Here is a 24596-nt window from a genome sequence, read left to right on the forward strand (position 1 = left end):
AACCGCCAGAAGGCCCTCGGTGCTGGACCTCAGTGTCCGGGTAGAACGATGGAGGTGGAGACGCTCCTTCAGGTATACTGGACCGAGGCCGTTTAGGGCTTTAAAGGTCAGCACCAACACTTTGAATTGTGCTCGGAAACGTACTGGGAGCCAATGTAGGTCTTTCAAGACCGGTGTTATATGGTATCGGTGGCCGCTCCCAGTCACCAGTCTGGCTGCTGCATTCTGGATTAGTTGTAGTTTCCGGGTCACCTTCAAAGGTAGCCCCACGTAGAGCGCATTGCAGTAGTCCACGTGGGAGATAACCAGAGCATGCACCACTCTGGCGAGGCAGTCCGTGGGCAGGTAGGGTCTCAGCCAGATGGAGCTGGTACACAGCTGCCCTGGACACGGATTTAACCTGTGCCTCCATCGACAGCTGTGAGTCCAAAATGACTCCCAGGCTGCGCACCTGGTCCTTCAGGGGCACAGTTACCCCATTCAGGACCAGGGAATCCTCCACACCTACCCTCCTCCTGTCCCCCAGAAACAGTACTTCTGTCTTGTCAGGATTCAGTCTCAACTGTTTGCCACCATCCATCCTCCAACTGCCTCCAGACACTCACACAGGACCTTCACCGCCTTCATTGGTTCTGATTTGAAAGAGAGGTAGAGCTGGGTATCATCTGCATACTGATGAACACCCAGCCCAAACCCCCTGATGATCTCTCCCAGCGGCTGCATGTAGATGTTGAAAAGTATGGGGGAGAGGACAGAACCCTGAGGCACCCCACAAGTGAGAGCCCAGGGGTCTGAACACTCATCCCCCCCCACCACTTTCTGAACACGGCCCAGGAGGAAGGAGCGGAACCACTGTATGACAGTACCCCCAGCTCCCAGCCCCTCAAGACGGTCCAGAAGGATGTTATGGTCGATGGTATCAAACGCCGCTGAGAGATCCAGCAGAACTAGGAAACAGCTCTCACCTTTGTCCCTAGCCCGCCGGAGATCATCAACCAGTGCGACCAAGGCAGTTTTCGTCCCATGATGAGGTCTGAATCCCGACTGGAAGGGATCCAAATGGTCCGCTTCTTCCAGGCGTGCTTGGAGTTGTTCAGCAACCACTCGCTCAATCACCTTGCCCAAGAATGGAAGATTTGAGACTGGGCGATAGTTGGCCATCGTGGCCGCATCTAAAGATGGTTTTTTAAGAAGCGGTTTAATAACCGCCTCTTTCAGCGAGTCTGGGAAGGCTCCCTCACGGAGGGAAGCATTCACCACCCCACGAAGCCCATCGCCCAGCCCTTCCCGGCTAGCTTTTATAAGCCAGGATGGGCAAGGATCAAGGAGACAGGTGGTTGGTTTCACTCGTCCAAGCAGCCTGTCCACATCCTCGGAGGTAACAGATTGGAATTGATCCCACGCAATTTGACTAAACAGGACTCTAGCACTCTCCCGCCCCGGCCCTGCTCCCACGGTGGCGTCTACCTCTTCCCGAATCTGAGCGACTTTATCTGCAAAAAACTTTGCAAAATCATTGCAGGAGATCATGTGGCCCGTACTGGGCCCCGATGTAGCAGGTGGTTCCGCTAAATTGCGGACCACCTGAAAAAGTCTCCTGCTGCTGTTTTCTGCAGATGCAATAGAGGCGGTGAAGAAAGCCTTCTTTGCCGTCGCTATCGCCACTTGGTAGGCTCGACATTGAGCTCTAACCTGTGTCCGGTCAGCTTCAGAATGGGTCATCCGCCACCGGCGCTCTAGCCGTCTCAACGATTGTTTCATTGCCCTCAAATCCGTGGAAAACCACGGGGCTGTCCGGGCTCCATGCAATCGGAGATGGCGCTTCGGAGCCAAACAGTCAATAGCCCTGGTTAACTCCACATTCCAGCGGGCCACCAGGGAATCAGCTGAAAGGCCATCAACATGGGATAAAGCATCCCCTACCGCTCTCTGGAAACCACTTGGATCGATTAAGTGGCGGGGGCGGACCATCCGAATCTGTCCCACCTCCCTGCAGAGGGGAAGGGTCGCGGAAAAGTCAAGTTGCACCAGGAAGTGGTCTGACCATGGCACTTCTTTTGTTTCGCTTTTACTTAGTGTCAGAACACCAACATCCATGGGGGTAAACACCAGGTCCAAGGCATGTCCGCGGCTATGGGTTGGGCCAAACTTATTCAGGGACAGCCCCATGGAGGCCATGCTTTCCACGAAGTCCCGAGCGGCCCCTTGTAAGGTCGTGTCGGCATGGATATTAAAATCCCCTAGGACAACCAAACTAGGTGTCTCCAGGAGAACATCCGCCATGACCTGAAGCAGCTCGGGCAGGGAATCCTTGGTGCAGCGGGGAGGTCGGTACACCAAAAGGAATCCTGTACTGCCCCTATTGCCCAGCTTCCAGAACATGCACTCAGAAAACTGGGTCTTCCCAATAGGACGCCTGGTGCAAACTAATGACTTCCTAAAAATCACTGCAACCCCCCCTCCCCGCCCACAAGGCCTGGGTTGCTGTGCGTAAGAGAAACCTGGTGGGCAAGCAGCGGCAAGAACAGGCCCATCTGCTTCATCCATCCAAGTCTCTGTTACACATGCCAGGTCAAATCCTCCATCCATGATCAAGTCATGGATGGCAGTAGTCTTATGAATCATAGACCTGGCATTGCACAGCAGCACCTTCAGGTTATGTGGGTATCCCTTGCTGATTCTAGTATCCGTCCAGTCAGGACCAGACCCGGAGGCAGGGATAGTCCTCAGACAACGACTAAACCTGCCTCCTCTGTAATGACATGGTCTGGTCTTAGCGTAACTCCTCCTCCTACCCGTGATCACTGAGATCGGTTGTCCCAGTGCATCCCCCCCTGTGGAACATGCCCCAGTCATTTTGTCGGCTGGGACCCACTCCCCGGCAGCCCTGACCCCTCCCCTTAAGAACAAAATAAGACCTTAAAACAATAAAGACAAAAACAAAAAACCCCCACAAAACAAAAAGCAATACAAATGAGAAACTACAAAACTTACAAATCCATTAAAATTCCCAACTAAACATCCATCCCACCCCCATCCCCGTCCCCGCATATACAAAAAATAAAGGGAAAAGGAAAAGGAAAATTTTAAAACATTTTAAAAAGAACTCTGCGCCCCTCCGGATCCCCCTGGGCCGCAGCAGCAGTGACAGCAACCGTCCCTGTGAGGCCTGTCAGGCCCTGCCCTGGGCCAGATGGTGAGTGGCAGGAAGGAGCAGGGCCCTCAGACACTCACACAGGAGAGTCCTCCTGGGCAGCAGAGCGCAGCAGTCCTTCTGAGGCTTCAGGCCCCGCCCCGGGCCAGATGGTGAGTGGCAGGAAGGAGCAGGGCCCTCAGGCACTCACACAGGAGAGTCCTCCTGGGCAGCAGAGCACAGCAGTCCTTATGAGTCCTTCAGGCCCCGCCCTGGGTCAGATGGTGAGTGGCAGGAAGGAGCAGGGCCCTCAGGCACTCACACAGGAGAGTCCTCCTGGGCAGCAGAGCACAGCAGTCCTTATGAGTCCTTCAGGCCCCGCCCTGGGCCAGATGGTGAGTGGCAGGAAGGAGCAGGGCCCTCAGGCACTCACACAGGAGAGTCCTCCTGGGCAGCAGAGCACAGCAGTCCTTATGAGTCCTTATGGCCCCGCCCTGGGCCAGATGGTGAGTGGCAGGAAGGAGCAGGGCCCTCAGGCACTCACACAGGAGAGTCCTCCTGGGCAGCAGAGCACAGCAGTCCTTATGGCCCCGCCCTGGGCCAGATGGTGAGTGGCAGGAAGGAGCAGGGCCCCCAGGCACTCACACAGGAGAGTCCTCCTGGGCGGCAGAGTGCAGCAGTCCCTGTGAGTCCTTCAGGCCCCGCCCTGGGCCAGATGGTGAGTGGCAGGAAGGAGCAGGGCCCTCAGGCACTCACACAGGAGAGTCCTCCTGGGCAGCAGAGCACAGCAGTCCTTATGAGTCCTTCAGGCCCCGCCCTGGGCCGGATGGTGAGTGGCAGGAAGGAGCAGGGCCCTCAGGCACTCACACAGGAGAGTCCAGTGAAGAGTCCTGGAGCCCTCTCTCCAATTCCCCCGTCTGCCCCCCTTTATCCCTGGTGTTGCGCTGATTGGCTTCCCCCTCTACTGAGCTGTTTCTCCCCCTGCTGCTGGGTCCTTCGTCAGCATCATCTGGGAGCCTCCCCTTCGCCTCTCGCTCCGATGTCAGTTCCCTGACAGCGGCCATTAAACCGCTTCTTAAAAAACCATCTTTAGACCCGGCCAGTATGGCCAACTATCGCCCAGTCTCAAATCTTCCATTCCTGGGCAAGGTGATTGAGCGAGTGGTTGCTGAACAACTCCAGGCACGCTTGGAGGATGCGGACCATTTGGATCCCTTCCAATTGGGATTCAGGCCTCATCATGGGACTGAAACTGCCTTGGTCGCGCTGGTTGATGATCTCCCGCGAGCTAGGGACAAAGGTGAGAGCTGTTTCGTAGTTCTGCTGGATCTCTCAGCGGCCTTTGATACAAGCGACCATAACATCCTTCTGGACCGTCTAGAGGGGCTGGGAGCTGGGGGCACTGTTATACAGTGGTTTCGCTCCTTCCTCCTTGTTATGTACTGAAGTTCTCACCCTGGGCCAGCAGGGGGATACTGTAGATAGTTATGCAAATGAAGGATCAAAAAGTGACGTTCAGTGATTGGATAGTTTTGTATGCAAATGAAGGATCGAAAGTGACGTTCAGTGATTGGATAGTTTTAGAAAGTTGCTACAGTCCTGGGGTCATCGGGAGACAGCGGCCTTCAACGCGGTCAAGACTCTCCTTTCATCGGACAGTGTGCTGGTACAGTACAGTGAAGCCAGGCCGCTGGTCCTTGCCTGCGACGCCTCACCTTTTGGCATCGGCGCTGTCCTTAGTCACCGTTTTCCAGACAGAAGAGAAGCACCGCTCGCCTACTTTTCCAGGACGCTATCTCTGACTGAACGGAATTACAGCCAGCTCGACAAGGAGGCACTGGCGCTTGTGGCTGGAGTGAAGAGGTTCCATGAATACCTCTATGGCAGGACTTTTGACCTCATCACTGACCACAAGCCGCTCCTGGGCCTCCTCGCCGGTGATCGTCCAACTCTACCGGTCCTCTCGCCGTGCATGCTGCGATGGACTGTTTTCCTGGCTGCCTACCACTACCAGCTCGTCCATCGCCCGGGGAAATCGATGGGCCATGCCGACGCCCTCAGCCGTTGCCCTCTTCCAGCGTTTGTGGAAGACCTGGCTCCAGCTTCATCGCTCCTTCTGATTGAGGATCTTCCGGCAGTGCCTGTATCGACTGCCACTGTGGCCTCCGCATCTGCCCAGGATCGCACCATCAGCCGTGTGCTCAACTGGGTGTGGAGGGGGTGGCCACAAGGGCCGTTTGCATCAGAGTTCCAACCGTTCGCAACCAGACAACATGAACTCTCGGCTCATCGTGGCTGTCCGCTGTGGGGAGACCGTGTCGTGATTCCCCAAAGACTCCGTCAACGCGTCCTGGAGGCTCTGCATGTTGGCCACCCGGGAATCGTCAAAATGAAGGCGTTGGCTCGGTGTTACGTCTGGTGGCCTAACATGGATGATGCCATCACTGCCTTGGTTTTCGCCTTTCAAGCGTGCCAAGAATTGAGGCCTGCACCACCAGCAGCTAAGGAACACACCTGGGAGATGCCGAAGACACCCTGGTCGAGGGTGCACATTGATCTGGCCAGCCCCTTTCATGGCCAGACCTTTATGGTAGTGGTGGACGCCTATTCCAAATGGCTGGAGGTGGCCCTGATGCCCTCCACCACTACCGAGGCAGTCATCTGGGTGCTGCGAGGCCTGTTTGCGACGCATGGGTGTCCTGATGTCCTTGTCTCTGACAATGGACCACAGTTCATGTCAGGCACTTTTGAGCGGTATCTTTTGGGACTGCGCATGCGTCATGCCCTAACAGCACCATTTCATCCATCCAGCGATGGGCAAGCGGAGAGAATGGTGCGCTCAGCAAAAGAGGCACTGGCGCGCCTGGACCGGGGAGACTGGCACGAGCGGGTCACCGAATACTTGTTCGTGCAACACATCACCCCTCATGCGGCCACAGGGCGGAGTCCTGCTGAACTGCTTATGGGCTGCCGCCTCAAGTCACCACTCGACCGGCTGCACCCGGACTTTGCCGTGGCCGAACCCCCCAGGCTGTGCCAACGCGCTACGGTCATTTGTTCCAGGAAACAAGGTCTTTGCCCGGAACTATGTGGGGGACATTCCTTGGGTGCCAGCCACAGTAGTGGGAGTCATTGGACCTCGCTCGTACCAGGTGGCACTCGAAGACGGATGCTTGTGGCGCCGGCACATAGACCAGCTTAGGCACAGGGTTGGGGACTTGGACACTACCGTGGTGCCCCCAACTGCGCTCCTGGCTCCGGAACAGACACTTACAGATGGCGAGGCTCCACCTACACCTCCCTGGCAAACTGCCAGCGTGGAGTCGAACCAAGCCACTTCAGAGGGTCTGCCAGACTTACCACAGGCTCAGACCACTCCACTTGCGGAGGCTCCACCCACAGCGGCAGATCCAGGGGATTTGGTTTCAATGCCACCTAGGGTTGCACCACAGCCTCAGCAAGAATTGTGTGGCCCCCCCGGACTTGGCTACCCGTCCCTGGCGGTCTGGCAGAGTTTCCAAGCGCCCAACTTATTTAAAGGACTATGTTGTTGGACATGTATCACTGTTGGTCTAAGTGTGTGAAATGTAACCGATATGCTTTTGTGCCTAATTGAACCATTACGTGTAGTGCTGTATATAAGGAAACCGTTACGAATGTAACTAACGCCTTATCTCGGTAGGGAGGGGTGTTATGTACTGAAGTTCTCACCCTGGGCCAGCAGGGGGATACTGTAGATAATTATGCAAATGAATGATCGAAAAGTGACGTTCAGTGATTGGATAGTTTTGTATGCAAATGAAGGATCGAAAAGTGACGTTCAGGGATTGGATAGTTTTAGAAAATGGCAACAGTTGCATTGTTCTGGAGCTCTATATAAGCAGGCTGACTGAGCTCCTCAGCCTAGTTCTGTTCTGGCATCTGAAGAGCTGTTTAAAGAATCGCTGTGTCGTCGGACATGTTGACCCACAACTTAACACTCCTGGGCCGTGTTCAGAAAGTGGGGGGGGATGAGTGTTCAGACCCCTGGACCCTCACTTGTGGGGTGCCTCAGGGTTCCGTCCTCTCCCCCATGCTTTTTAACATCTATATGAAGCCGCTGGGAGAGATCATCAGGGGGTTTGGACTGGGTGTCCATCAATATGCAGATGATACCCAGCTCTACCTCTCTTTCAAATCAGAACCAGTGAAGGCGGTGAAGGTCCTGTGTGAGTGCCTGGAGGCGGTTGGAGGATGGATGGCGGCTAATGGATTGAGGTTGAATCCTGACAAGACAGAAGTACTGTTTTTGGGGGACAGGGGGCGGGCTGGTGTGGAGGACTCCTTGGTCCTGAATGGGGTAACTGTGCCACTGAAGGACCAGGTGCGCAGCCTGGGAGTCATTTTGGACTCACAGCTGTCCATGGAGGCGCAGGTCAATTCTGTATCCAGGGCAGCTGTCTACCAACTCCACCTGGTACACAGACCCTACCTGTCCGCGGACTGTCTCGCCAGAGTGGTGCATGCTCTAGTTATCTCCCGCTTGGACTACTGCAATGCGCTCTACGTGGGGCTACCTTTGAAGGTGACCCAGAAACTACAACTAATCCAGAATGCGGCAGCTAGACTGGTGACTGGGGGCGGCCGCCGAGACCACATAACACCGGTCTTGAAAGACCTACTTTGGCTCCCAGTACGTTTCCGAGCACAATTCAAAGTGATGGTGTTGACCTTTAAAGCCCTAAACGGCCTCGGTCCTGTACACCTGAAGGAGCGTCTCCACCCCCATCGTTCTGCCCGGACGCTGAGATCCAGCGCCGAGGGCCTTCTGACGGTTCCCTCATTGCGAGAAGCAAAGCTACAGGGAACCAGGCAGAGGGCCTTCTCGGTAGTGGCGCCCGCCCTGTGGAACGCCCTCCCACCAGATGTCAAAGCGATAAACAACTACCTGACATTCAGAAGACATCTTAAGGCAGCCCTGTTCAGGGAAGTTTTTAATGTGTGATTTTACTGTATTTTTGGTTTCTGTGGAAGCCTCCCAGAGTGGCTGGGGAAACCCAGCCAGATGGGCGGGGTTTTTGTTGTTGTTGTTTAGTCATTTAGTCGTGTCCGACTCTTCGCGACCCCATGGACCAAAGCACGCCAGGCACCTCTGTCTTCCACCGCCTCCCGCAGTTTGGTCAAACTCATGCTGGTAGCTTCGAAGACACTATCCAACCATCTTTTCCTCTGTCGTCCCCTTCTCCTTGTGCCCTCCATCTTTCCCAACATCAGGGTCTTTTCCAGGGAGTCTTCTCTTCTTATGAGGTGGCCAAAGTATTGGAGCCTCAGCTTCACGATCTGTCCTTCCAGTGAGCACTCAGGGCTGATTTCCTTAAGAATGGATAGGTTTGATCTTCTTGCAGTCCGGCGGGGTACAAATAATAAATTATTATTATTATTGTAGGCATACAGTTGTATGTTGCACAATTCTTCCAGCAGCTCACAGTCTCCTTGCCGGGTTTCAACAGGCTAGGCTCTGGCCAAGGGCAGGAGGGACCAAGAGCAAACTGACTTCAAGCCAGTGCCTTTTTTTCTAAAAGAATATCTATGGGTACTCTCATTTTGACTCAAGAAAATCACTATTTTATAGTTCAAAGTGGGGAAAATAAATACAGTAAATGGACAAAAGTACAAAGAACATGCATTACCTTATATTACACAGCTGACAGCTGACTGTAACTTCCACATCGGTATGAGGTTGTGGGGACTAACGTCTTCCGCATTCCTCTGCTTGCTGTTGTGCCATCTTTTGTTTTTACAGAGGTCATCATTAACTTTACACTTCTTTGGTGGCTGTGATGATGAAAAATACTAATTTTCCTACTCAGATTTAAATACTGCCCCTCAATGAGGCCAAACTTTCATCAGTAAAACATCACACATCCACATTCCACACTGCTTCACACATTAAACACCCGCTTCTGTCTGAGACTCATGAAACACCGGGAAAGGAAATGAAGCCGCCATGGGAGGGGGGAGCAGTGGAACTGACGATTCACTGTGCTTGAGAAGAAACTTTTAAAGTTTTTGTTTCTTCTCCTGTTAGATTCACAAAACATTTAGGGGTATGCGTACCACTGCACCCCCCCCCCGAAAAAGCACAGCTTCAAGCACAAGTAACCATGCTTTAGATTGTGCTGAGTCACTCTCACATGCTTAACTAGTTGCAGGTGCAGGAGAAAGGCACCCAGATGAACCAGCACACCCTTGATGTCAGTATATGGAAACATCGCAGCTGCAAACAGCCAGATTGTTGACATCACATGATGCGGCTATCTGTCGGAAGGAATTTCCCCAGAAGTTCACAGGCTTCTCAGAGCTCTGTGAAGAGTGTAATTTGAAACCTTCCGTGTGCGCATGTACAGGAAGTTCGTCAGACGTGCTGGAAGAACTGAACTGAAAGGACGTGTTTTTCTCTAGTGCTGTAGACAGAAATAAAAGAATGTAAATAGACGCTTCTGTCTGTCTCCTTTTCCCTGCTAGGGAAGAAGCAGGAGGAGGGGGTGTGCATTTTACCCACGCTTGGGAAAATGTCACCTATCAAAATCTCCCTGGTCTGGGACTTCCGGTTTGGATCGCCAGCAGTATGGGAGTGCGGAGAAGTTGCTGAATGACTTCTCCGAACTGCACGGGGCTTTTGTGGGGCAACGCAAAGGCACTGCGACCCCAAAACCTCTAGGGGGGCCCCCTGGAGGGAAGCGCTACCAGCAGCGTCGGAGAGGTCCGAAGCCTTTTGGAATTTTCCCTATTTTGGGGAGGACTCTGAAGCAATGGGACCGAGAGACGCATTCCGGTAAGCTCTGCGACCCCGTGCAGCTATGTCTCGAGCCCCCGCTGGAAAGCGGCGACAGATCTCCGAAACTTTTTAGAACTGCTGCCTTTGGAACTGACAGATAAATGTCGGACTGCAAAATCGGGTGAATAGACCCCAAGGCGCAGCAGATGTTAATGGATTAATTTAAGGAGCCCGACCTGTATTTCGGAGTCAAGATGGCGCTGGGAAGCAAATCGGAAGAGTGAGACAAAGTAACTAAACCTTACCCGCTGTAGAACAAGGAGAGGGAAGTCCCCGTTGGGGAATTCGCGGGGCAAAGTAACCACCAAAAGAAGTATACAAACGAAATGAAAATTTAGAGACTTTGTATCGATAAGTGGACTGTTGGAGAGCTTAACAGAAAATTAAAGGGGAAACCGGGAGGAGCGAACGGAGGGACATTAGAAGTTGGGAAGACGAACAGAGGGGAAAGAGAGAGTAAGCCAGGGTGAAGGTTTTGGCGAATCTTCCCCCCTCCACCAGCCCCCTCCACCAGCCCCCGCGTTGGGGGTCTAAAGCTATCCCGACCCGCTGTATCTAAGCTCCTTTTAGCTCTCCAGCCCCACAGCCTGTTGCCATATTGCTTTAACAGCAAAAGGAGAATCGCGTGTGTCAGGGCTGCCACCCAGTCCCAGCTCACATAGGACCAAGTCAGCCAGCGTTCAGTTTCAAAGAGTCTTTATTGGATTACAGGTTCCATTTCCAAACTGCAATATGCAGCCCTACTTTTTCTAGGTCAGAACGACGAAGACCCGTCTGAGTCTCCGCCTCTAGCGCACCAGCTTAATACCCTAGCCTTGCTCCACCTCCTGCGCCTTTCCTTCCGTCTCTGGGTCCTTCTGCCCCCCTGGGTCTCTCCCTTCCTACTCTCTTCTGACGCGGACCCCCCTGACCCTTCCGCCTCCTTGCGGCGGGCTTTGGGACCCGGCTCACTCTCTGGGCTGCTGACTGCGCCAGCTTCCGCTACATTTGAACTTGGCGCGCGCGCCCAACTCTCCACTTTCCTCTTGATAGTTTCATCGCTCCCCGAGGTGGGCGTGACTACTCCTGACTCATGCCCTCCCTCCTTCTGAAAGTCTCCGGAACCCGATATCTGGTCCCCTTTCTCCCCGCTGCTCCCGGCTGGGCACGTGGGTCCCGATCTCCAACTGCTGCTCTCTGATCCCTCTCTGGACCCTTCTTCCTGGGGTGTCCCCCTGCTCTCCCCCCTTGCCCTGGCTGCTGGCGCTCCCTTCTGGGAATCCTCGGACTCGCTAGACAGGCTCGGTGATCTCGGGTCGTCATCCCCACTCATCCTTCCTTCGTATTCCTCCCCCTCGCTCTCTGTCTCCTCCCTTCTCTGCGTCTCTGCTCCTGAACCCCTGACAGCGTGCAAGTCCCTGTATGTGAGACGAGACAGTTTACTCTTGTTGGGCAGACGTCCGGTTGGGCCTGCCCGAAGTTGGTTTTTTCTGAAGGACTTAGAGACTTGGAAGGAACTTTTTGCCTCTTTCTTTTTGGATTGAGCCTACGTTGTGGAACCAGTCGCTTCCTCGACGTCTGCTTCTTATTTCTCATTTCTAGAACTGGAATTAGACTCTTCACCCTTGAATCCAGACTCCTACCCCCCCCCCCCTTGGAGGAACCCACTCAATCTTTGCAGAGAAATCCCGAAACTCTTTGGACTCCCGTCCCTGTATTTGTCCTTCTACCTCCCCCCCCCGCCTACCCCTCCCCCCTCCTTGCCTACCTTCTCTATCTCCTTTGTACTTTGAGCCCCTCGATTGTCGGCTGCGCTTAAGGAAACACTAACAGGACAAGACCCTGCTACACGTGGGAATGGACTAAGCCAAACAAGTGGCTGAAAATCAAAAGAGAAGCCTCCATAGTATTTGCCTTACCTAGACTGTATTACCTTTTTACTGCCTTTTTTGGGTTTTTCCTCCTTTTTCCCACCCCTCCAGTACCCCCTAACCTTCCCCTCCTTTCCCCCTTTTTTTTCACTTTTGGTCTTCTCCTATCTTTCTCTTTTCTGACAGAAATTTATTTTTCTCATCAGTTAAGTGTATAGATATGTAAACTAGACGGGAAGGCCCCCAGTGTAAGGAATCTAATTGTGTACTGAATCTGAAAATGGTTGGGACAGATGTACATTGACCTAAAGGATAACACTAATACAAATATTGATTGAACTCAGGGGGCAGGTCTAACATAACCTTCCTTGTGATAACCCAAAATATCTAAGATTGTATGCCCTTCGGGGAAAGCCACAAAAACCCTTAAGTTAACCTATTGTGGGAGGTGGGAGGTGTGGAGGGGAAGGAGGTGAACAGATGACGGGGAGAGACGGGAAGAAGTCTGTGGGAACACCAATGGATAGGAGAACCTCAAGGCAAGAGGAAATAAAAGACTTAGATGCATTATGGCTGAAAATAAAAGAGGAATTCAGACAAAATGAAACGCGTATAGAAAAAAAATTAGGAGAGATGCAGGAATCTTTTGACAAAAAGATTGAAGTTGTTACAGGGGAACTCTCAAACAAAATAAAAGACCTAACAGTCAAAACAAAGTCTTTAGAAGAATTAAACAAAAAAATGCAAAAAGACCTGAGAGACCAGAGAAAAGAAGCGGAAAAAACTAAAGAAAATTTTGGAGAATTGAGTAAAACCCAAGATCAGGTCTTAGATAATTTAGCCTTGATGGAGATGAAACAAAAGCAGTTAAATTTAAAATTTAGAGGAATAGGGGAAGAAAGAGAGGAAGATGTAAAAGGGAAAATGATCAAAGAACTTGCGATATGGCTTGCATTGAAAGAAGAAGAGGTTGCACAAACGATAGAAAATGCCTTTAGAATAAAAATAAGACCCAAACAAAACAGACTGAAAAAAGTTCCAGGAGACTGTTTAGTGATCTTCAAATCGCTAGACATGAGAAATATGATTTTGAGAGAAAGTTACCAGAAGAAACTGGTAATTGACGGAAAACCAATTATTATTTTTAAAGAAATTCCAATTAGACTCCTTCGGAAAAGAGAAGGCTATAAACAAATAGTTGGTATTTTAAGGAAAAATGGCATACAACATAGATGGGAATTCCCAGAAGGGATTTCCTTTTTTTACAAAGGGAAAAGATTCAAGATAACTGAAAACCAGGAAGTCAGTAAATTTCTACGTAGATATGAAAAAGACCTCGGGGGGATGGAGGAAAGATATGGAGAGAGGGACGGAGAGAGGGAAGAAAGAGGGGGGTGAGTTTGAGGGGGAGACTGGAGAGGGAGGGAGGAGCCGGGGGAGGGGGAGGGGGAGATGAAGACGAGGAGGAAGAGGGAGAGGAGGAGGAGGAGGAAGAGGTCGAAGAGCAATCAGAAGACAAACCCACCCGAGTCTAAACAGGCAAAACCCAAATCGGGAAATCACTGACTTATTAGTAGATAAAAGTGATAATGAACCTTAAAATCGCAACATGGAATGTAAATGGTTTGAACGAAAAAGCCAAAAGGAATAAAATTGCAAATGTGTTGAAAAAGGAAAAACTGGATGTAATTTGTATTCAAGAAACTCATGTAGCTAAAAAGCATAAACATGTCTTAATAAATAAGTATCTGGGTACGGAATTTATAAACTCTACGGAAGGGGAAAAAAAAGGAGTGGTAGTATATGTGAAGGAAAAATGGGAACCAAAAACGATATATAAGGATGAGGAGGGGAGGATACTAGGGGTTCAAATCAACTTCCAGGGAGAAAAGATTAATGTAGTTAACATTTATGCCCCAAATACAAACAAACCTGAGTTTTTTAAGAAACTAGAACAAGTATTATTAGATTTAGATGACAACAAGACGATATTACTGGGAGACTTCAACGCGGTGCCGTCACCAGAAATAGATAGACAAACGGAAAACAGAAAACGAAATCAAGGAAAGTTACCGAAATCATTCCAGGATCTGGAAGAAAACCTAGACCTAATAGACATATGGAGATACAAACACCCAACAGAAAAGCAATTCACCTTTTTCTCGGAAGTACATAAAAGCTGGGGCAGAATAGACCAAATCTGGACCTCGAGAGCACTTACTCTAAGAACAACAGGTTGTGAAATCCACCCAAGAACACTTTCAGATCATAACCTGATAACTTTGGAAATCAAAGGGGTAACACAGGGAAGCTTCAGATGGAGGCTAAATGAATATCTATTAGAGAATGATGACGTTATTGAAAAGGCCAAAACTACCTTAAAAGAATACTTTGACTTAAACCTAAACACAGGAACAAACATAGAAGTGGTATGGGACGCCAGTAAGGCGGTAGTAAGAGGTCTATTTATTCAGCAAAATAACTACAAGAGGAAGATAAGACAGCAGAAGAAGGAAGAAATACTTAAACAGCTAAGAGAGTATGAGAAAAAATTAATAGACCACCCGAAGGATGAACAAAGTATCCGAACAATAAAAATGCTTCAAACACAATATTCGATGCTGACGAGTCAAGAAATTGAATGGAAAATCAAACTAATGAAGCAAAGATATTTTGAGTCAGCGAACAAAACAGGGAATTTTTTGGCCTGGCAATTGAGAAAAAGACAGAAACAGAATATGATAAACAAAATAAAGGTAGAGGAAGAACTGATAGTAGATCCAACAAGAATACAAAAAAAGTTTATGGAATTTTATGAAGCACTATACAAGAGGGGGGAAGAGGACCCAATGCAAATAGAAAGATATTTAAGGAGACATAAAGGGAAGACCATCACAGAGGAAGAAAGATCTCAACTAAATAAACCTATTAACATAGAAGAGGTTCAAAACGCTATAAAAAAAATGAAAATAGGAAAAGCTCCAGGCCCGGATGGTCTTTCGGCTAAATATTATAAAGTTTTAGGAAATCAATTACTACCGGCGCTCTGTGATACAATGAACAACATCTTAAGAGGAGGGAAAATACCTGAGTCGTGGAGGGAAGCTTTTATAACATTAATTCCAAAACCGGATACGGACAAAATGTGTATTAAAAACTATAGGCCAATATCTCTACTGAACAATGATTACAAAATATACGCCGATATCATGGCAAACAGATTAAAAAAGTGCCTGCTGAACTTAATCCACAAAGACCAAGCAGGCTTCCTACCAAATAGATTCCTAAAAGACAATGTGAGACACACTATAAACCTAATCGAATATTTGGAAATTAACAACAATATACCAGCGGCCCTGATCTTCATAGATGCGGAAAAGGCGTTCGATAATGTTTCTTGGCCATTCTTATTAAAGACTATGGAAGAAGCGGGGATAGAGGGAGAATTTCTGAGAGGAATACAGGCAATATATTCAAACCAATCTGCCAAATTGGTGATAAACAATAATCTTACAAATACATTCCAAATTGAAAAAGGAACCAGGCAAGGTTGCCCCCTCTCCCCGCTCTTATTTATTATGGTTTTAGAAGTTTTGGCAAATAAAATAAGATCAACACCTGAGATCAGAGGGATTAAAATAGGATCAAGGGAATTTAAACTAAAAGCCTACGCAGATGACCTGATGTTATCCTTAGAAGAGCCGCAAGGGAGCATCGAAAAGGCGCTGGAAATTTTAGAAGAATATGGCAGACTAGCAGGATTTAAATTGAACAGATTAAAGACCAAAATACTAACAAAGAATTTGAGAAATGATATAAAAGAAAAATTAGAGAGTCAACACGGAATTAAAGTGACCAAAAAAATAAAATATTTAGGCATTTGGCTTACACCTAAAAATATAAACTTAATTGAAGATAATTATACTACGACCTGGAACCAAATCAAAAAAGACCTGGATGCTTGGAGCAGAGTTAATCTTTCGTGGCTCGGTAGGATGGAGGCAATAAAAATGAATATTCTTCCCAAGATGTTGTTCCTTTTCCAAAACATTCCGGTTATCAGAGGGGTCAAAATATTCAAAGATTGGCAGAAAGTTCTCTCAAGATTTATATGGCAGGGAAGAAGGCCAAGGATCAGATACAAACTACTCACTGATCGAAAGGAGAGAGGAGGGCTGGCGGTACCCAACTTAAAACTGTACTATGAAGCTGCCTGCCTATGTTGGGTGAAAGACTGGATAACTTTGGAGAACACGGATTTATTGGAACTCGAGGGTGCAGATAACAGGTTTGGTTGGCATGCCTACCTTTGGTTAAGTAAAGGAAGAGCACATAAGAGCTTTTCGAATCACATTATTAGAGGTCCGCTATATGAGGTCTGGGAAAGAAACAAGAAACTGTTAGAACCAAAAACACCCTGGTGGTTGTCCCCAACAGATATCCTATCATTTAAAAAAACAAATTTGGAAGAGCAAAGTTTGACATATGAAGATTTATTGACAAACTCCCATGAAGGCTGGAGATTAAGACCGTATGAGGAGTTGAAAGAAAAGCTGAAGGGTTGGCTACAGTATCACCAGATCAATGCAAGGTGGACGGAAGATAAGAAAGCAGGAATGAGTGAAAAGAAATCAAAATTCCAAATTGAAATAATTGAAAGTAAATCCAAATTATTATCCAAAATGTATAATATCCTATTGGAAGAGGACACAAAAGATGTAGAAATTAAAGAAGTTATGGTAAAATGGGCAAGAGATTTGGGCCACAATATAGAATACGAGAAATGGTCGAAATTATGGAATGAGGGAATAAAATTTACAGCAAGTGCTGCAATCAGAGAAAACTTAGAAAAGATGATATACAGATGGTATTTAACTCCAGAAAAATTAAATAGGATGTATAAGACTGGTAACAAGGCCTGCTGGAGATGTAAAACAAATGAAGGGAATTTTATACACATGTGGTGGTCATGCGAGGGAATAAAAAAATTCTGGAACCAGATATATGATGAATTAAAAAAAATATTTAGACACACATTTCCAAAAAAAACAGAGGCCTTTTTACTAGGGATGGTTGGAAAAGAAATACCAGAAAAAGATAAAACCCTGTTCCAATGCGCAACAGCCGCAGCTAGAATGTTAATTGCTCAAAATTGGAAAAACCCAACTTTACCAACGATGAAAGATTGGCAACTGAAATTATATGATTTTATAGAATTGGCAAGAATGACGCAAAGAATCAGAAATCAAAAAAATACAAAGTTAAAAGAGGATTGGAATAAATTTATGGCATATATCGAAGGTAATTTCTGTAACTTACCAACTACAGTAGGTTTGATTTAAATCTTCCGATGTTACAAACTTAAAACCAACACCAGCTGTAAGATGAAACTATTAAAAGTAGAAACCCGAAATCAGGAGGGAAGGAAGTCGATGTTAGTGTGTGGTATGTGTTTTTTCCTTTCTTTTTTCTTTATTTTGCTTTCTTTTATTTAATGTCTTTTTAATGTTTAATGTCTAATGTTTAATGTCTTTCTTTGGCTGTGTTTCTTTGGATGTGTATGATGAAGAAAATACAATAAAAAGCATTTTGTAAAAAAAAAAAAAATCTCCCTGGTCTGTCTGGATGTCAGCCAGAGGAGGTTACCGGTATGCAAGCTCCGAGGACAGTGAGAGGGGCCAGCCTCTGTGGAGGGGGCTTGCAAACAGAGACATACATTAACAATTTATACATCTTATTTAATTAAATTTATAAACTACTTGATTGTACAAAACTTCAACAGGGTTTACAAAGAGAATAAAAGAATAAAATTATCAGCAAAAACTTAAAAACAAATATTTAAAACATTTTTTAAAAAATGTGATCAGAAAAACTGAAAACAAAACACACATTAACATTTACATATCTAGGTAGACTTACCTAAACAAAAATGGTTTTAGCAGGTGCTGGAAAGAATACAGTGAAAGCACCTGCCTAATAGGCAGGGAGTTCCAAAGGGTGACTGCTGCCACACTAAAATATTGTGTCTTACAAATGTGGAACACGTCTTATATGGCACCTGTATCAGCAACAGCTCCACAGATCAAAGTGTTTGAGTGCACCATATGTGGTTGAGTGCAATCTGAAAGGTAACTGGCCCCAATTTGTTAAGGTCTTTCTATGCTAAGAGCAACACCTGGTAACGAACTGGCAGCCAGTGCAGCATTCTTTGCTAACTGCAACTTCCTCATGAAGCGCAAGGGAAGCTCCACATAGAGCGCATTGCAGTAATCCAGTCTTGGAGTAACCAGTGCATTAACTATTGTAGCCAGACTTTCCCAGTCCAGGAATGGCCGTGGCTTCATACCAATTGCAGTTGGTAAAAGTCACTTCTAGCCTCTGAGGCTACCTGAGCCCCCAGTGACAAAGGTTGATCCAGAAGCTCCAGAAAACTGTGAACCTGCTCCTTCAGGGCAAGTGCCACCCCATCCGCTCTGCATGCAGAAAAGGCTCCATGGCAGCCTTTCCAGGTGGGTCTGGGATCGTTCTGTGTCTGAAGCCGTGGACAGCCACTGCCAGTCAGTGTAGATGATGCTGTGCTAGATGGGCCAATAGCCTAACCTGGTGTATGGCCGCAGCCTATGTCCCTAGAGTCCAGCCATGCCTGGAGCATGCAGCAGCAGTGTCTTCTTATGTTCCTGTGAAGTTTCCCCTCTCAGCCGGGGAGGATTGATGGTAAAGTTCTGATTGCACACCAGCCCTGCATACATGACATAACCCATAAAAGGTGCTTTCAGCAGCCCAGCCCAGAGTAGCCACCTGTCCCTCAAAAGAGCCCATACATGAAATCTGACAACTGGCTCCCAGGTCTTCATCCCAAGCCTTCTTGTTCCATAGGCTGTTCTTCCACCCCCAGGATTCTTGTCTTCTCTGCCATGGAAACTTTCTGGTTAATAGCCTCTGTTTAGCCTCCTCTTGTCAAATTGGCTGATGTGATGCGTTGCTGAGTCCTGGCTGATTAAATCGGAAGTCTTGTGCACTTTCCTGGAAGATGCTCATTGCAAGAGATCCCCACTTAATGCTGGACAGGCCAGGAAGACAATTGGGCTTGTCAGTCTTTTATCTTGGCATTTATTTAAAAAATAATACGTTTTCCCTTCTCCTTCTTTTGAAGCTCAGAGACCTGCCTGTTCATTTCTTTGCTGACAGCACCACCACCACCACGATAGGCAAATGCCCAGGGTAGCCTTAGCAGGCCAGGGTGACAAACAGGCTGTTCCACAGACCTACTTCCCGTAATAGTACAATTTAATGTGCAGAAATCAAATTAGGAATATGGCGCACCCGTAACATAAACACTGTCGTTCTGCTTTGATTGAATGTCGTTTTCAGGCATTATTTGGAATGACAATTTTATATTGAACAAAGGATTGCACAACTGCAGAATGCAAAGCAGCAACTTTCCAAGTCTCCTCATGATCTGCCGCAAAAGGACTCTGTGGTGACCCAAGACTTGTGTTCTGATTTCATGAATGCCAGAGGCTCTGCCTTTGCCCCCAGAGTGCTCTGGACTCCCCAAGGTTTGGGTAGGTGTGTGTGTTTCCTCACACACATTTTCTCACTCCTACTGTTGTGCACAGGTTCACTCAGGGCTCAGTGCCTTTGAGCGTGTGCAGAGTTACTTCACTAAGGAAACCGCAGGAAAGGGTTATAGAATGTGCGTCTTCTGGATAACAAAATCTGGTGTTCAGTGGGCCCATCACCATCCTCTCCTTCAAAATTAAGCACTCCCATGAATGTGAGAGTCCTGCTGGGCCAAGGCTGCTTTAATTTCAGTACAGAAAAATGTACCTAGTAGGACTTGAAAATAGGAGGGGGCAGGAAAGTGAGAAGTAGGTTTTATGGATAGAGCTGTAAACCTCCATCGAGGAGGCCAAGAATCAAGGGTCTTCTTCACTGCCTGTGGGTGGTGTTAAGCAGATCATTCTCAGCCTCTTAAGAATTTTTGTGGATATGAATAAGAGGATGACTGTAAGATCAGCACAATAATAAAAAGTGCTACATACACAGTTAATGCTTAGTATTTTGGAGCCATTGGGAATGTTCAGTATTAGTCATGCTGGGTATCCAGGTTCAGAAGAGACCTTGGGTGTTGCCTTCTGAAGAGGCTTCAGATAATTCATTTCTTCTGTAGCAGTTGACTTTAACTTTTTTAATTTTAGAAACCATCAGGTTGGGAGGGGGGACCTGTGCCCCCCCTAGATGTTGCTGCACACCCATCATACCTGCTTGTTGAGTATGCTTACTGAACCTGATGGGAGTTGACGTCCAACAACACATGGAGGGCAATGATTAGAGCATGATTAAATGATCTAATTGAATGCATTTTGGAAGGAGACAGCAAAATAGTCATTGATTATATGCTTCCCTTTCCTGAAGTGTGCAGTTAAGAACCTAGCCAGACAAGGATTTCAAAAGCCAGCACCCAGCCTTGCCTCCTCTTAGTAGTCTGCTGTCCTGGCGTGTGTCTCCCTGTGCAGTTCATTAAAAGAAGTGCTAGCTAATGAGCACACAGACACGCATCCCAAATCCAGTTTCTGCACTGCTGTACAGTCAGAGCAGACCTAGGTCAAGGGCTCAGATGAAGTAGACCTCGACTGAGTATTTTATCTCACTTGAAATGCTGGTGTGGGCACAGGAGGGAGAAATGGAGGTAGGCATGTTATACAGTGTAGCTTTTTTATTTTAAAGGCTGCTCTTCACAAGGAATGAGCCTCCCTCTTTGTTGACCCAATTCCCAACCAGAATAAATGCTCCTTAAAATCAAACAACTTTGTACTGAGACTAGGATATTGATAATTGGTTCCCATCCGCTGTCAAAGGCAAAAGCCCAGTAGCAGGCAGCTGGAGGAAAAAGCCCTTGTTCCTCTATTACTTTAGTATATTCCAGCTGTCCGGAGGAGCCAGCGAGCTTAGCTTGGTATATTTCTCCTCTGTACTCCAGGTCGGGTTTTGGTGGTCTTGGAGCTCACACTGATCTGGTATCTCCTGTGTTTCCAACATCAAATGTCTTGCTGCACTGAACTTGTCAAATCCTTGAGAGTTTTTACTGCACTCTGACTGCCTATGTTATAAGAGGTGGGGCTAACTGAGGCTATCATGCTTTGCCTGAAGCAGTGGCAATGTCCCCTCTTTAATGGGCTTAAACGTTGAACTGCTCCCTGCTGTGTCAGTCCTTAATTGTTCTGAACTGCAGGCTGCCAAGAATGGCATGAGTGAGTGGTTTGGTGCAGGGATACCAAAGGAGGGTTTCAAAAAGACCAAAATGGCCAGTTCTATTGCTTTATAAAGAAAGGTGTAAGCTTACACCACCATGTGCAGAGCCTCACTGCCTTTACAGACGTGTGTCCACACCCAAGCAACCATTCATACAGCCTTTATGCACAAAGCAGTATACATCATTTTGCCCAGAACCCCTTATTACACCTGAGTGGCGGCTGTCCAAAGCTTCTCCCCACTCCAGCCCTAGAGTCCAGCATCCCAAGGCTGACAGGTAAGCATAGCATCAAAGCTAGCCAATTAACATATCAAACCAAGTGAATATAAACATACATGAGCTCATTCTTGCAACAATTACTAATTAGTTTGTGGTTATCTTAACTAGGAAGATGGCATTTGCAGGCCTTCCAGAACGTTTGACCTTTGGTTCAACATATGATTCCAATCCTATTCATACTGCAGATGGACACTGGGCAGATCTGGAACAAAGTTTTTTTGGGGGGGCCAAATCACTGAACCCATTGTCACCTTTGGATTAATGAGGACCGGAGAAGCCATTTTAATCTGTGCATTGTCCTCAACAGTCTGGCAGAGACATCTTTTATTTAATGGCAAATTGAGGCTGTTAACTTTTAGCAGTTGTGTTGCTGAATGTGGTCAGTAGGAAAACGTGACCTTTGGTTTTGAGATGGAGTCTTCCTCAGAGTATGTGTTTTTCTTAATCTATCCATGTTTTCATTTCCTAGTCTTTTTAATGTCAAGTATCCTGTTGCTCCCACAGCCTCTGGTCCTTTAGTTTGCTTACAGATCATCACACAAATCGTGCTCTCTCTTCAGAGAGTGATCCCTCTTTCTGGGCTTGTCTCTTGCAGTGGGAATACCCTACTATATGTCCCCAGAAAGGATACATGAATATGGCTATAATTTTAAATCAGACATCTGGTCCTTGGACTGCTTATTGTATGAGGTAAGTCTCACTTTCATATTTATGCACAGTGTGGAAAAATGGAAATAAGCGGAAATGAATAGTTCAGAGAATAAAACTTGCCTTCCATTCTGAATATCACAAGTTAGTAGACTGTTGGATGAGCACAGACCTGGGGAAATGCCAAATTTTGAAGAGTCCATACAGTGCCTAGGATTACTGGAACTTGACCAAAGAAGGCAAGAATTAAGGACAAAGTCAGATTCCTGTTTTGCAAATCAGTAATTACGTTGCCCAAAAATTTGGTTCTGACACAGCGTTTAAATTCATGCTGTTTAGTTTGTGTGATAGTGAGTTTCAGAAACTTAAACTGCTTGCATCTTTGGGTTGGTCACAGAGGATTCATGCTCCATCAATACTTAGTTTATTACTTAGTCCTGGGCTGTTCTCAAAATACTGTGTTGCAACTATGCTGCTGGCATAAAAGTGTAACTTGTTTTAAACTATAATTGTCAACATGAGTACCATGTAAGCTTTGATACTGGATGTTATCAAAGAAGGAAATTATGTACAATTTGTGATGTGGTCTGAGAGCTGCAATGCTCAAGCAACCAGTGGTGTTGAAAGTACATGTCTGACCCTGAGCATTGATGGCAAGAGCAGAGGAACATCCCAGGGGGTTGCCTCTTGGGTGCTCTTCTGAAGCTTCCTGTGCATAAATGTGAGCTGCTTTTAAAACTCAGTGAGAGACTTGGTGCCAAGAGCCCTGGAAGAGCAAGCTGCTTGGGAACCCCTGGGGTCTGCCTGCCTGCAGATTGTGGTCAGGGTAGCCTGTAGGGTATTACTTTGGAAGGTAGAGATCCAGTGGTCCTTGCATTGTGTTGTGTTTGTATTGGAATTAGCCAATGATGGAATGAATTGCAATAGTTTTGCCTTTAAAACAACAACAACCTGGAGAGAAGGGGAAAGGAAACAGTCTCCGTTAGGAACTCAGGTGCTGCTGACTCTGCTTTGAGGTCCAAGGGCAGATGAGAGAGACCTGAGAAGACCCATTTCCCCAGAAGACAGTCTTCCTTGCTGGGTTTTGAGGTGAAGAATCTCAAAAATACTGGGTGCAGGAGGCCTTCCTAAGTCAGATAAGAGCCGTGGGGATAGTGCTGTTCCTTTGGGGGGGACAGTGGCGTAGCGTGGGGGGTGCCAGGGGTGCCAGCCGCACCGGGCGCAACATGGGCAGGGGGCGCGCTCGCACTAGCAGCTCTCTGCCCCTACTAAAATCCACGGCTTGGCGAGGAGGTCGCGGAAGGGGGAGAGCGAAGCCTTCTGCCGCGGGCAAAAAAAGGAGAGGAAGCCGGGCGGGCGGGCGGGCTGGCTGGCTGGCGGGGGTCTGGCTGCGCCTGCTGCTGCCTTTGCCGCTGCTGCCGGGGCTTTGACAGCTTGGCGAAGCGGAGGGAGAGGAGCTTTATGGTAATTGCGGCTCTCTCTCCACTGGCCGCCTGGGTAGTGAGCCGAGCCGAGCAGGGAGTCTGGCGATGGGGCGGGAAGAGACTTTTCCACCTCGCCTGGTCAAAAAGGAGAGCGGAGTCTCCTCAGGGCACCCTCAGGCAGGGCAAGGCAAGCAGAGCGAGGAGGAGAGAGAGGGGAAGGGGGGGGGGAGCAGCCAGGAAACGCTGCGGTAAGGAATGAAAAGAGGCAGCTCCAGGAGAGCGCGGGGGAAAGAGAAGCCTCGCTGCTGCTGCTTGGGAGGGTAAATTACTGTACTTGCCTTGCCCCGGGTTAGGGGGCGGCGGGCGCAAATTAATTGCCTTGCCCCGGGTTAGGGGGCGCAAATTACTTGCCTTGCCCCGGGTGCTGATAACCCACGCTACGCCGCTGGGGGGGGAGCTTGGCTGACAAGGTGTAATGAGATGCTTGTTGGACCAGGCAGTGTGCTGTTGTTGGGGTTTCAGGTCTGAGTCATCCAGCAGCTCAATAGGTCTGATTAATTTGTTGGCAGTGTGCAAAAGCACCATGCAGGGTCCATCAAGAGGGAGAGAGAAATATCGGTGTGGAGAAGTCAATAAATGAAATCAATGAGATGCCGTGGGAGGGATTGAGTAGCCTTTGAGAGAGCAGCACAGCGTGACTCATAACAGCCCTCTGCTCCTCTTGCAGGAGCTCTGCTGCCACTGACTTTGAAGTCGTGGGTGATGGGAGGGATTTCCCTTAAAACAGACCTAATCAAGGCAAGCCATCCAGTTGCTCCTGATGTGTCCAGAGTGAGCCCTCAAGCAGAGTCCCTGGTGCACCGGGGGGGGGGTTCCTCAAGGGAGCCTCTGCTTCCTTTTTTATGCCCCCCAAGGAGACACTGCTTGCTTCGGAGGAGTGGACCCTGCAGTTCGTCTTACCAGACATTGGCCTGGGAATCATGAAACCCCAAGGATCTCCTGGTCCACACCTGCATGGATCAGCCCAGCCCACGTCAGGAAGGCCTTCAGGGCCACCATAGCAAGCAGAAAGCGTTTTGCTGTTGCTCTGGTGGAGAGAGAGGGCCTTTGGCCAGGAACGAGCCTTGGCATTGATTGCTGCCAAGCAAACAGCAACAGGACTTACTGAGGTTGGTTCTCTGACTGAAAT

At 48.1% G+C, this 24596-nt stretch overlaps 1 pseudogene across 1 annotated transcript in view; it reads left to right on the forward strand.

Annotated features, from left to right (window-relative positions):
* Positions 1–24596, forward strand: part of LOC310697698 (serine/threonine-protein kinase Nek6-like) — a 152242-nt pseudogene that overhangs the window by 108766 nt on the left and 18880 nt on the right. The window contains exon 4 of the transcript XR_014530135.1: positions 21931–22025. The product of XR_014530135.1 is annotated as a serine/threonine-protein kinase Nek6-like (transcript). The remainder of the gene's footprint in view (positions 1–21930; positions 22026–24596) is intronic.

Source organism: Podarcis liolepis (genome assembly GCF_965112155.1).
Source record: "Podarcis liolepis genome assembly, chromosome: W".
Classification (NCBI taxonomy): domain Eukaryota; kingdom Metazoa; phylum Chordata; class Lepidosauria; order Squamata; family Lacertidae; genus Podarcis; species Podarcis liolepis.